The sequence below is a fragment of the Hylobates moloch genome, unplaced genomic scaffold (genome assembly GCF_009828535.3).
Source record: "Hylobates moloch isolate HMO894 unplaced genomic scaffold, HMol_V3 SCAFFOLD_3, whole genome shotgun sequence".
Classification (NCBI taxonomy): Eukaryota; Metazoa; Chordata; class Mammalia; order Primates; family Hylobatidae; genus Hylobates; species Hylobates moloch.
In genome coordinates this window covers 80,159,960-80,173,887 of record NW_026652278.1, presented here as the reverse complement: position 1 = coordinate 80,173,887, position 13,928 = coordinate 80,159,960, and the positions used below count along the sequence as shown (strand labels likewise).

Genomic DNA, 13,928 nt, shown 5'->3' with positions numbered 1-13,928 from the left:
GTCTATCATCTGCTCCTGCTTTGTCTATCACCTGCTGGTCCTTGGTCTATCACCTGCTGGTTGTTGGTCTCCACCTGCTGGTTTTTAGTTTTCATCTGCAGGTCCTTGGTCTATCACCTGCTGGTCCTTGGTCTTCACCTGCTGGCTCATTGGTCTTCACCTGCTGGTCCTTGATCTTGACTTGCTGGGCCTTGGTCTAACCTGCTGATCCTTGGTCTTCACCTGCTGGTCCTTGGTCTTCACCTGCTGGTCCTTAGTCTATCACCTGCTGGTCCTTGGTCCATCGCTTGCTGGTCCTTAGTCCCTCACTTGCTGGTCCCTGGTCTATCACCTGCTAGTCCTGGGTCTATCACTTCCTGGTCCTTGGTCTATCACCTGCTGGTCCCTGGATTATCACCTGCTGGTCCCTTGTCTATCACTTGGTGGTCCCTGGACTGTCACCTGCTGGCTCTTGATCTATCACCTGCTGGTCCTTGATCTTCACCTGACGGGCCCTGGTCTATCACCTACTGATCCTTAGTCTATCACTTGCTGATCCTTGGTCTTCACCTCCTGGTCTTTGTCTTCACCTGATGGTCCTTGGTCTATCACCTGCTGGTCTTTGTCTTCACCTGCTGGTCCTTAGTCTATCACCTGTTGGCCCTTGGTCTATCATCTACTGGTTCTTGGTCTTCACCTGCTGGTCTTTGGTCTATCATTTGCTTGTCCTTGATCTATCACCCACTGATTCTTGGTCTTCACCTGCTGGGCCTTGGTCTATCACCTGCTGATCCTTGTTTACCTACTGGTCCTTGGTCTATCACCTGGTGATCCTTGGTCTTCATCTGCTGGTCCTTGGTCTTCACCTGCTGGTCCTTAGTCTGTCACCTTCTGGTCCTTGGTCTGTCACTTGCTGGTCCCTGGTGTATGACCTGCTGGTTCTTGGTCTGTCACCTGCTGGTCCTTGATCTATCACCTGCTGGTTCTTGGTCTGTCACCTGCTGTGGTTTTGATTCTCACCTGTGCCACTTGGGAGAGTGGGAAGAGAGTCTGGGAAGTCAGACTTACTTGAGTTTGAACTCAGATTCCATTGCCTTCTTGTGTGACCTTGGGCACGTGACTCTGCCTCTCTGAGCCTCAGTGTCCTCATCTGAGAAATGGTAACAATACTTCTTATGTCAGAATTGTCAGGTGGATCAAATGAGACGAGGAAGGGAAGCTGCCAGGCACAGAGTGGTTTGCTCTGTGTTTGTAAGAGAGGTTCCTCCGTTGGCCTGTGCTCTCTGTGTCACTGTGTCCTTGGGTGAGACACAGCATGCAGTTGTCACTTGCTGTCGGTGCTACCTCAGTCACTTCTTGGAAAGCAGACCCAAGCTGGGCTGGGGGTTGCCCACTCCCATGGGCCTGAGGGAGGGAGTGCCCCTGCCTCAAAGCCTGAGCTGAGCTGCCCTTGTTGGAGACAGTGCAGAGGTAGGCCTCAGAGCCCCTCCCCATGCCTCCAGAACTGCCTGGAATCATCCCTCCAAATCTCCTGAGAGGCTCAGTGGTCTTGGGTATGACTGGCACAGCTCCCCACACCATCATGGGAGCTCCTGCTCAGTGCAGAGCAGCCATGTGTGCATGTGCGGGGGGCCATGTGCCTGTGGGTGGTGTGCCTGCATGCGTGCCAGGCTGGGCATTTGGAGGGGCCGAGCCCCCAGCCACAGCTCCGCAGCTTCCTGTTCCTTCTCTGGTGTGTGTCCTGGCAGCTGTGTCTTCCTGCCTGTCATCCCTTTGTCTCTTTCCAGGGAAGGTGTCTGGGCAGGGGGTGGAGAAAGGGAGCACTGTCTTCCATGCACAGGGTAGGGCTGGAGCTGGGCACCAGAGCAACCTACTGTGCTCTCCAGACCTAGCCGTCCCGCACTCAGCCACTTTCCCAGCAGAAAAAGGTCCTTAGGGAATGCAGAGAGCAATGAGCAGTATGTGGTATTTTGGGGGGATTCTCAGAGCCCCTGTGCCTTGGTTTGGTATACCATAGTGCTCCCCAGAAGCAGGTCAGCGGCATGGGAGCGTACATGCCCAGGCTCCTCTCCCAGCCAGCAGGAGCTTATAGTTCACAGTGGGATGGGGACCCTATGACCCCAGCTGAGCTTGCTGTGGGGTGGGGGAAGCAGTCTCGCATGTCCCCCCAGGGGGTGACGGTGCTGTTTTGGGTGTGCACCCGACACTCCTATCCCTTGCCTGACTGTGGCCCTAGTGCCCTTGTGGCTTGGTGTTGTGGTGGTGAGGAAGGGGGTGCCCTGCCCCCGTTAAGCTGGGCTTCAGGGACGTGCTCGGGCTCTGTAACTTGTGTCCACTCCAACTTGGGGAATTGCATAATGCAGTTTTGCCCATGCTTACACCCCTTCTTCCCTTCGGAGGTCTTGGATCTGATCCATCCCAGTGGCTGGCCCTGGCACTTAGGGGCTCCTACAGCTCCACTGCCCTGAGTTGCTAGGCTGCCTCTCCTGGGGTGCATCTTTCAGAGGCCCCTCCATTTTTCAGTGAACAGGCCTGCTCCCCAGCTGCTGGGTGGCCCCTAAGCTCAGCCTGGCCTGCAACATGCATGGTCTCTACGGGGCTTCTTCAGGACAGAGTGGGGTGAAGGCCCCGCTTTTCCTCCCCACCTGACCCACTGCTCCCACCACCCCTTCCCTGGGCACTCAGATGGCACTGAGTCCCTCAAGCCTCTGAGGGCAGCTAAGGTGCTGACTGGAGGCTGAAGGGCTGACCATGCCCTCCCCCTGGGCTGGGAGGCACCTGGAAACCCAGGCTTGGGGTGGGCAGAGTGTGCCTCTTGGAAGGCCTGAGTTCTTGGCCTAGCTCACTCCCCACTAGCCATGCAGTGGATCATACCTGGCAAGAGGGCTTACATTACAAGCTTCAGGTGCCCCCTCTGCAAATGGGTGGCCCCCCCAGGCCTAGGAGGATGCCATGAGATGGCATGCAGGAGCCCCAGGGGCCACCGGGTGGTAGGTGCCCTCCCCTAGTCCTGCCAGCTTCGGGGTTCTTGGGGTTTGGTGTCTGTCCTTGGCCTGTCCCCTTTTCCCCCTATGCTTTAGCTGGCTCTGTCCCCTGTTTCTGTGATGGCCCTGATGCTGTTCCTGCTGCCTCCCACCCCCTGCCCTCCTACCCCTGTTCCTGCCAGGTAAGGAGGAGTTGGGGGGAGGGGGCTTCCACCTCCAGCCCTCTGGCTGCATCCTCCCTGTGGCCACCTTCCCAGAAGCAAGCTCTGAGCGGGTCCTGCCTCTGCTCCAAAACCCTTCAAGGCTCCCTGCTGCTCCTGGGATCAAAATAAAGCCCCTTAGCTGATCATCCAAAGACTTCTGGGGATTCCACCCTCCCTTTCCTCCTAACAGCCATCGCCCAACCTCTCACCCCAATGTGAGCGGCCCATTCCTGGAGGGTGCTGGGCCTTGGCTCACAGCAGCCACTGGCCTGGATTGTCCTCTTTCTCTGCCCCAGCATCAGCTGCTGTCCTCTGTGAAGCCCCCTTGACACCCCAGGCTACATGACTGTCCACCCCCACTCCACTTGCCGGACCTCCACCACTCCCCAGCCCACAGCCTGGCTTCCTCTCCAGATAGCCTTTGCTGGGGCCTGTGCTGGGATTTGCCTCAGTTCTGTGTTCCCAGCACGGGGTGCTTGGGGAGATTGGTGGGGGGTTTCCGGGAGGCAATTTGATTACCTGCTGGGAGAACGTGGCTCCCAATCTGTCTATTATGGCTAGAAATGTGCTGGTGGGAAGATGGAGCCTCACCATCTTTAGAGAAGACCAGGATTCTCTAAAGTTCGTCTCTGGTTTATGAGTTTTGTTGTATTATTTTTCGATTTTCTGCAAGCATCTGCTACTGTGAAAATTTTCATTATCACTGGCAAAGAGCCCCTGTCATCCCTGCGGGCTGCAGGAGATTTCTGATTTATCTCCCTGACTGCTCTGAAGCACCTGGGGGCTGAGATGGTAACGTCCCAGGGCCAGCTGGGCTCTTTCTCAGAAAATATTGGGAGCAGGGCCAGCCTGAATGGCCAGGGAGGTGCTGGCCATGGCTTGTGTCGTGATGGCTTTGCCTCCTCCTGGAGGCGCAGGGTTGGTCAAGCTGAGAAAGCTGGCTTTGGGGGCCAGCCAGCACCTGTATCCACTTTTCCATCTTGAGAGACCCTTGCCCCCAGGGTGGTCCCCTCAGATGCTGATGCTGGGTGCATGGCACACCCCTGACACCTGGCTGACTCATTCTCCAAAACAGGCCTCATGTCAACAACTTCAGAGGCTGTGTGCTGTCATGCTGGCTGTTAGGACGACGATGAGGTGTTGGAAAACAAAGCCCATGCAAAACTTGGGGTGAATGAGAAGAGCTCCTGCAGTATGTGGGACCCAGGCGGGATGTGGCACCCCTCACCCCTCACCTGCAGAATTGCACCTGGGCATCCTGCTCAGAGATGGCACCGATGAGCAGAGGATGGCCTTGGACATGCCCAGGCGTCTGACCATCAGCCCAGACCTCACTCTCCTAGCTTGGTTTTGAGTTTGAACCTGGCCAGGCTGCTTTCTTCTCACTCTTCTTGCAGTGGGTGGTAAGTTACCTGCACTTACTGGTGCTGGTCAGAGCGCTTCCTCAGTACTAACTCGACTCTCATCGCTCCATGAGGTCGGGACTATCATAACTGCGTTTTCAGGGTAGGGCATGGAGCAGGTGTGACTTGCCCACAGCAGTAAGGTGCAGAGCAGGGATTCAAGTCCGGGTAGTTTGGTGCCAGAACCTGTCCTCTTATTGCTGGGCCAGTCCTTCTCTCTGAGAGTTCTGGACAGCCTCCTTTCTCTTCTGTCATTGGGCGTCCTCTGCACTAATGTGGCTTTCAGTTTCAAAGGGGCCAAGAAGGAGTGTGTTTAACACTTGATTGGTAAGTGAATGAGTGAATGAATGAATGAATGAATGAATGAATACTTCCCAAGGAGGAGGAATTAGCATTTTAGAACTTATTCAAGATCTATTTTGTGCCAGTGGCTATATTTTCACATCTGTGTGTGGTGCAGGTGCCATGACCTGTTCTTCTCTGCCCTCCCCCCATTTTACAAAATAAGGCATGAGGCATGACCAACCTAGGCTCCGGGCTGCTGGGTGGTAGAGGTGGGCTGGGGCTTGGGCTTCGTGATTGCCAAGTCCATTCTCTTTGCACAGCCCAGGCTGCCTCCCAGGGGGAGCATCTGTGGACTGGCAGATGTTTGTAAGAGATGCCTTCGGCTTCTGTAGTGTCACTTTGCCTCTTCCTCATTCTGTCCCCTGGAGTTAGCATTTTGACCAGTAAATATGGACAACAGTCCACTTGCACTTGGCCACATAAGAATCACAACAAGAAGGATATAAAGAACAGAAAGGACCTGGGATGGGGGCACCCGTTCCATCTACCCCCACCACCTCCCCGGCCTCACCCCAGCTCTCTCCCTCCTGCCCTCACTCTCGGACGGGGGCCACACGTGACCAGGGCTGTAGGGGAGTAGTGTGCAGAGCAGGGAGAAGGGGAGCGAGGGGACTGCCCCTCATGGGTCATCTCCCTGGGCTTGGCTGCAAGGCATGCTGGGGGCTTGCTGGCAGCCAAGGTCGGTAAACAACTAGGCTGGGCAGAATGAGGGAGGGGCTGCGTCTATGGAGGGATGGCGCTTGAAGAAGGACCTGCAGCCCAAATACCTGGTTTAAGGGCCATTGGGCAGTTGGCAGCGTTGAACTTACACTGGAGGGTGGGCACAGTCCCCTGGTAATGGAGTCAGGAAAGGTGGACGATGGATTGGGGGTTCTGGGTCAAGAGCCCAGCAGCTGGGCATGCAGGGGTGGCACCTTCCCCTTGAGGGAATGGGCTAGACCTGCCCATTGGCAGGCTTCAAGCCAGTGCTTCTGTCTTGGTCTCCACCAGGTGACAGGCCAGGGAGCGGCACAGAGGGCTGCATACACTCCCACCTGACCTGTCCAGGCAGTTGTGGAGGAGCGAGGTGGGTGTGGGCATCCCTGTGACTCTTACCCCAGAGACAGACCCATAGGGTGATGACTGGCTGCCATTGCCTATGGTTTGCCTGGTGAGCACAGCTGTCTCGGGCTGTCCTGGTGATAGTGGGTGGAGCAGGGCCAGGCCAGGATGATGTATATCCCGCACTGTCTTGTTGCTGCCTACTGCTCTAAGGCATCCAGAGCTGGGGGTCCCACTCCATGCGGGGTGCTAGGGAGAGACAAGTCCTGAGGGTGCTCAGTGCAGGTGGTGACAGGGACCCAGGAGCAGTCAATGACACTGAGCTGCAATCACATATAAAGCAGAAAGTGACATCAGAGGAAGGGCCTGTGTTGTCCTGATTGTGGGTAAACGAGAAGGTCCCTGGAGAGGAGGAGACACTTGTTTGGGTAGATGAGAAGGATTCACTAGGTAGATAGGGGCCAACAGGGGACAGTGAGCTTCTGGCAGGGGAATAGCAGGTGCAGAGATGAGGACACAGCATAGCCTCCAGACCGTGCGCTATATCCTGAAGCCTGGAGGTTGCCCTGGGAAGTCTGCTGGCCATGCTGCAGGATTAGTGCAAGGCCTTGGAGCTGGGGCTTGGGGCTGGTTAGGCTGGCAGGGTGGGCCACTCCAACCTTTCCTAGAAGGGCTGCTGGCCAAGGAGTGAGTTTTGCTCCTGCTGCATGAATCACCTGGGGTGGGAGAGACTAGACAGCTGAGGGCCTAGGATGGGGCATCCAGGTCAGCTTCCAAATCCAGGGTGGAGACAAGAGCCTTGGCACAGACAGGAGCTCTGGAGCAGTCAGCCCTATCAGGGAGGCAGGACATAGGCTGCGATGGGGGGAGTAATTTCCACCCACACACCTGCATATACCTTTGCTGGTGCTTGCATGAACACACACACACACACGCACGCACGCACGCACGCACAAGCACACACACACAGAACCGAGACTCAGAAAGTCAGAAGTAGTGATAAGGAGAATGAGTGAGCCAGAGAAAGCTAAAAACAAAAGTCAGACATAGGTTGAGATGAAGAGGCAGAGCCAGAAACCTCACAGAGCCTCAGTTCTCCATCTGGGAGGGATGCTGGGGCCTGCTGTCTGGATGTTCTTGTCTTTCAGGAGACAAATGCAGGTAGGGTAGGGGAGAATTGGACACAGGATCAGGCCTGGTGGCCCGGGGCTGCCGGGAGGGCTGAGGCAGGCTCTGTGGTGTGGCCTGTCCATAGGAGTCTAACTGCAGGCTCCAGTTCCTCAGACCTGGCCTTCATGGGCTTCTCAGTGGTCTGTTGCCAGAAGACCAGCTGGCCCAAAGGCCAGCAGGAGGAGAGACCACCGTGCAGTTCCCTCCCTGAGCCTGTTTTAGAGTGCAGTGGACATTCTCTGTTCCCATGGCCCAGTGACTTCTGGAGGGGTATTGCTTACGAGGTGTTGCTTACAGGAGCACCAAACCCGCAGGCATGTGGAATTTCTGGGAGGCTGCCTCTTCCCTAGGGCCAGGCCATGATTGGTGTCTGGCCAAAAGCTTTTCTGCTCAATAGTGCTGAGACTACCTCTCCCTGCCCAGACTGAAGGAAGGAATTGGCCCCAAGCTCCTCCACTCTCTACTTGGCTGAGTCTCTAGAAACAGGATCCCATATGAGAGGGCTGTGACTAACAACAGAAGTTGATCCTTTTTTGAACACTTACTATGTACCAAACATTATTCTAAACTTTTTACATGAATTAGTTCATTTAATCCTCATGTCAGCCCTAGGAGGTGGGGACTGTTATATCCATTTACAGGTGAGGGATAGAGGCTCAGGGAGGTTAAGTGGCTTGCCTGAGGGCACACAGCTACCACAGTGGCCTGACTGTCTCCTGGGCTGGTCCCTTAACTTTGAGATCAGAGACAGCTCAGGGTTTGAACCCAGGCTCCCCTGTGATTTTAGGCAATGCTGTAACCTAGGATCTCTGCTCCTGTTCCTCCTGTCTAGAATGGGGTAGTAGTACCCACTTCCCAGGGAGGCCATGCAGTTCAGCGATTAGTTGAGAGGGCCCTGGCACGGCTCCCTTCCTCCTCTCCCACTTGTCTGCAGCAGAAGGCATGTCCTTGCCCCACCCTGAGCACTGCCATAACCTTATCCTCTTTTTCAGCCTTTTTCTAAACAGAGCTGGAAGCACCTCCTTGGTTACCCTAGGGATCCTTTTCTGGCCCCAGCCTTCCCTGGATGTGGCCACACCTGTCCCTTTCTTTCCCCCTTGGTCCATGTCCTGGGCATAGCTGAGCTCCTTGGAGAGCTCCCTGTGCTGCCCACGTCTCCACCCTCTCCGAGCCAGCTGTGCTTCATAGTCTTGGGACCTGAGTTGTCCCGTCCGGGGCCTCATGGAACCAAGGGTTCTCAGATCTGGCTGCTTGTCTCTCCCCCAGGACAGCACCGTTGCTTTCTCCCAAGCTTCTCATTGTCCTTTTCTGACCCTGAAACACTCCCTCCTTCTTGGGCAGAATTAGGTGAAGTGAATTGCTGAGGACTCCTTACTCGTTCATGCAGGGACTGGATTGTGAACCAAGTCTAGGAGGCCCCACATTCCAAGATCATTTCTCACTGTGCACTGAAGGCTAACTCTAGTCTTGGACAAGACAGAATTTTCCATTGCCTCATTCCTAACATGAGTCCCATCCCATTGATTCTCTGACTTACTCGTTTACCTTGAAACACTGATATTTCAAATGATTTCCCTAGTATGGATGTTTCTGTGCTTTCACTCAGCTCATTCAGTCGTTCCATGTCTTCTGAATATCTCTGCATCAGGCCCTGAGCCTGAAGATACACAAAGTCATGAGCCTCAGCTCCTCTTCTTGTGACCTTAGGGATTAAGCATGAGATAATATGATATATATGCAATAGAAGTGTGCTAGGATAAAGTATTCCTGGACCTGCTGGAAAAGGAATGGTTAACTTTGCCTAGCAAGGGAAAAGTCAAATAATGCCAAAGAGCAAGAGGCATTTGAGGTGGGTTTTCGGGAATGAGTGGAAGTTCGAAAGGCAAGGTAGGGGAGGAAGAGCATTTCAGGAAAAGGAAATCAGCACATGCAAAGATAGAGATTAGAATGGGCATGTCTACATGTAGAGAGCATGGGGCACGTGAAGGATGGCAAGTAGACTGGTGCCATTGTGATGTGTGAAGCTGGGGAGCGGTGGAGGATCTCACAAACTGGACTTTGATCACTTGCAGTGGGGAGCATGGCTGATATTTCAAGGGCGTTCTTGTTGCTGAACTTTGGTCTGTAGAGTGGGTTGGAGAAAGAAGGGCTGGGAGGCAGGGAGACCAGCTGGCTGATAAGGGAGGAATACAGATATTCAAAGGCAGAGTGAGGAGGTGACATCTTGTGGGCTGGCCCGGGGCTAAGGGGGAAACCAGGAGGAGCTGTCTGGGCTTGGGTTCCTGGGAGTGCTGCAGGAGGCCCCAGTACTCAACTGCTTTTGAGGTTCTCCAAGACGCTCCGTGCAGGCATGCCCAGGACTCATCACTGTCCTGATTTCACTTTCAAAATGTAGGCTTCTGTGTGAATCCTGGCTGGGGAGCCTAACGTTTCATTGGCGGAGCAGTAAAAGTCATTAATGAGGAGCTGGAGAGCTATAAATAAGCGAGCATGATCCCACCCAGTGTTCCCTGTGTTTCCAGTCTGCAGGAGCAGGGAATTGGTTTTGATTCATTAATTGTTAGAGGAATGAGGCCCCAGAGATCCCATGGTGCTGCCAGCTCTTCCCCACCCTCTTGGTCTGCTTCGTGCATCCTGACTGCATGAGCTGCCCACCTGCCCTGGACGACAGTCCGTCATTCCTCAGGACCATTCGGCCCTGCTCCCCTGGGCCTCCCTGGGCTAGGCTGAGCTTGAGGCCAGAGACGCTGGCGCTCCCAGCCTGGTAGTGCTCCTGGTGAGATACTTGCACAGCTGCTGCTGCCTGAGCCAGGCCTCAGGCTCATACCTCTTTTCTCCCCACTGTCCCCTTGGTTCTCTGCAAACTCTCAGTGAACCCCTCCTCAGAAGGAGTGTTGGCTTTAAGGAACTGGCTCCCCTTCTCCAAATCATGGGATATGGCTTTGCCTTTTGGTGAACATGAGCACTGTGAGACCTTGGCAAGTTTGAAAACTTTGTCTCACCTACGAAATCTGGACTCCAGTTGTGCTTATTTTCCAGAGTTGTTAGGAGGATTATTTTCTTTTCTTTTCTGTTTGTTTTTTGATATGGAGTCTTGCTTTGTAGCCCAGGATGGAGTGCAGTGGCACTATCTTGGCTTACTGCAACCTCCACCTCCCGGGTTCAAGCAATTCCCATACCTCGGGCTTCCGAGTAGCTGGGATTACAGGCATGGACCACCATGCCCAGTAAATTTTTTTGTGTTTTTTTTAAGTAGAGACAGGATTTCACCATGTTGCCCAGGCTGGTCTCAAACTCCCAAGCTCAGGCAATCCACCCACCTTGGCCTCCCAAAGTGGTAGGATTACAGGCGTGAGCCACAGATTACGTAATTTCTTGCTCTGCTGTGCTATGCTGGGTGCTGGGGGTCAGGGGGGCGGGTAAGCAGTGAAGGTGCTTCTGCTTATGGGCAGAATGAGACCATACAAAATAGTCCAACATGGTAAATGTTTGTTAGTGCCATGAAGGCAAACCATGGTGAGGGAAGATTGGGGATGGTGTGGAAGTTTCTCTAGAGGGAATGATGGTTACCCACCCAGCACACAGGAGAAGGAGAATTAGCCAGACAGACGTAGCAGAAGTACTTTAGGCAGTGGGGGGAGTGTGGGAAGAGTCCTGCCAGTGAGCAAGAGCTTGGGACGCTTGAGTTGCCGCACAAAGGCCTGCTACCTGGAACGCAGGGCATAGGGTGTGGAGTATGCTGGGCCTGTGGGTCCCATTAGGGTGTGCATTTTGTTTTAAGGCCAGTGGGAAGCTCATGTGGTTTTAAGCAGGGACAGCATTATCTGGTTGGTGCTTTATAAAGGCCAGTCCACTAGTGTGTAGAATGGACAGTGTGTCCATCTGGGACAAGTGGGGAGGCTGGAGGTGTAAGGGTCCACTGGGGAGGTGACAGTGTTCTGGACACACACCCTAGGCAGCTCAGTGTTGATGCATCAAGTTTGAGCTGCCAAGGGACTCATTAAGTGGAGATCTCAGGCAGATGGGTGGGTGGGGGTCAGGACCCCAAGGGGAGCCTTGTGGGCTTGAGCAATAACAGTAGAGCCCTCAATAGGGCTGGGCTTAGTGTTCAGTGGGGTGCAAGGAAGGTTGATGATTCCATAGAGAGAGGGTATAGATGATGGATCTGGGTGTGGGAAAAGGCCAGAGGAGAGAGGCATCGGAGCTTAGGAGCAGCGACTAGCCTTAGGAGAAACTTTTCTCTTCAGCTTTCAGCACAGACAGGGAGGTGTGGAGCTCTGGAGGCAGGAAGTCACACGAGATAGCTTGTGGTGATGGCTTCTGATTCATGAAAAAGGATGTAAGTCATTCGTTGAACTTGGGGAATAAACCTGGGTGGTTCAAGAAGAACGGGGAGGGAGGTGGTAGAGATGTGTCAGTGTGCGGAGCCCTGCTGAGGTGGGTGACTGCCACGTGGCCAAGGTCACCAAGTTGCCAGGTGCGTGGCGCTCTCTGTGGCCCTGCACTGCTTGCCGGCAGTGTGGAGAAGAGCGTGGGCAGGTTGATCCACCCTGAGTTGACTCCTAGTTGGGATTTCAGCAACCAGGCTACATAAGGAAAGAGGGATTCTGTAATGGAGTGACCAGACAGGAGGAAAGCAGGCTCCAAGGCAGGAGGTGGGGTTGCTGCAGGTCTCTGGGAAGTTGGAGAGTGGGCAGAGAATCACTGAAACAGTCTGTGGGACAGGATGGATGCCTGTCAAGTGTGTTTCCTGTGCTCTAGAGGGAGGCGCCTTCTGCAGGAGGGGCGGGAGCGCCAGCTCACTCCAGGGCCCAAGCTCTAGCATTGGCCTCTTACAGCACCACCGCCCATCCCTGCCTGCCCCATTTTATGGTTTTGGTTACCTTTTAAATGTCTTAATAAAAGATGAAACGTATTTATTCTTCATAGATCAATAATTTACTATGAGTTATGACAATACTAAATTTGGTCAATTATTTATCAGCTCTAAAGTATTTATAAATGCTACCTTAATTTAAAGCATTAGCCATTGGAATTCAAATATTAATAAAGCTGTTTCCCATTTAAAGGAAGAAAGGAAGTGTACAGATAATGAGGGTGGCTGGGGGCAGGTGGGTGCTCGTGGAGGTTAAGATTATTGGAGGAACGAGGTGGCTCGTGGAGCAGCCTGGGGGGCGGCAGAGGTGCTGGACTCCCTTGGGGAGAGACCATTCCTTCTGGGCAGGCAGGGCTGAGCCCAGATTTGCCCAGAGCCTGGCTCTTTTTTCTGCTGCCCGTGGAGAGGAGCTGAGCCTTGCCAGGTTCCTCTGAGGTTAGGGCATCAGGTTGTTTCTCCCCAGGTGGAGGCTCTCTCTTGCCTCATCCATTTGGAAATGTCCTGCTGTTCTTTAAGTTGGCACCCAGAGGCCAGCTAACACAGGAGCTGCCGGTTGAGGGGGCTTGGGACCTCAGAGTTGCAGGGGCTGCATGGGCAGATCTTCTTCCTGGGTGAGCAAGCCTGGGGAGCGATGCCTCCAGGGCACCTGACAGAGGGAAAGGCTGAGCTGGCAGTGGCCAGTGTCGTGACTGGGGGTGGCGCCAGGAACCGTGGGTCTCTTCTAACACATGCCTTCTGGGGTATTGCCTCCCACAGCCTTGTTCTGAGAATGTTCCAGAAATCCCCATGGGGATGGAGAATAGTGGGCATGGATTAGCGATGGTGCCCAGAGTGACCTCAATGTCTGAGGGCACCTTTCTCACCTCCAGCACCCACCTGCAGGCACCCAGTGACTTGATGAGTCAAGGATCTGCTTTCAGGGGAGACAGGCCTTGTTCCTGCCTACCTACTCCTTCCCTGGGGCCTGCACTGAGCTAGGAGCTGCCCTGGGGATTTCTATCCAGGGACAGTTGGGTAGAGTCAGCCTGGAATCCTGGGTTCTGTCCCCTGCTGGCCGCTTTCTCTTTGCAGCATTGGATGTAGAGGTGCCTGGTGGTCTGGTGTTCTCTTTGCTGTTTGCTCTCTGGCTGTGTGGCCCTGGCCCAGCAACTAGCACTCTCTGTGCTCTGATTTTTTTTTTTTTTAAACCAGGAAATCAGAAAGCTCACCTGGGGTGAGAGTTACTGAGAGTTTGTCCTGTGAAGTGGCCAGTACCTCACCTGACATGTCCCACCCCTGAGAGTCCGCTGTCTGGAAAAGCCTGGATGGGTGGGATGTGAACATCTTCTCCAGGGAAGCAGGTGGGAATGCGACTGTGGATTGTGGAGTTGTATTGGGAATGCTGGCTGGGCACCCACCCCCCACCGCCGAGCTCTGAGTAGCCCTTTCTTTTATGGAGACCCTCCGCTTTCCCAGGACACAGGGTGCAGGTGAGGGGGCTAGAAGCTGCTCATTATAGTTTGTCTTTACTTACTTTCCCAGCTGACGGATGGGTCATTCTCAGGGGGCCCTTATCAGTCCGTCAAGCCTGTGTTGTAATCAAGAGAGACGTCAGCTTTGTGACCATATAATGTGGAGGCAAAGAATTATAACAAAAGCTGTTATCCTCTAGAGAGCTGTACAAACATCTTTGAGCATCATCCTAGGTAGCGATGACTTCCGAGTTGCTACTGTGTGCCAGGCAGCATGAATAGCTGTCCACATAAAAAGACCTTTCATGGCACACGTGGAGCAGCCCTGTGAAGAGGGAGCCATCATCTTTATTTGACCCCCCTAAGAAGAAAGAAAGAAAGACAGACAGAAAGAAATAAACAGAAAGCCAACCAGTAACCCAGAGAGGACCAGCGCTCACCCACAGTCCTAGCATATGACCAGGGCAGGCCCCGGA

The 13,928-nt window shown here is 54.1% G+C and overlaps 1 protein-coding gene across 3 annotated transcripts in view; it reads left to right on the top strand.

The window, feature by feature from the left end:
• The window catches only part of GRID1 (glutamate ionotropic receptor delta type subunit 1), a 770,551-nt gene that overhangs the window by 139,732 nt on the left and 616,891 nt on the right, over positions 1–13,928 (top strand). The window lies entirely within an intron of this gene.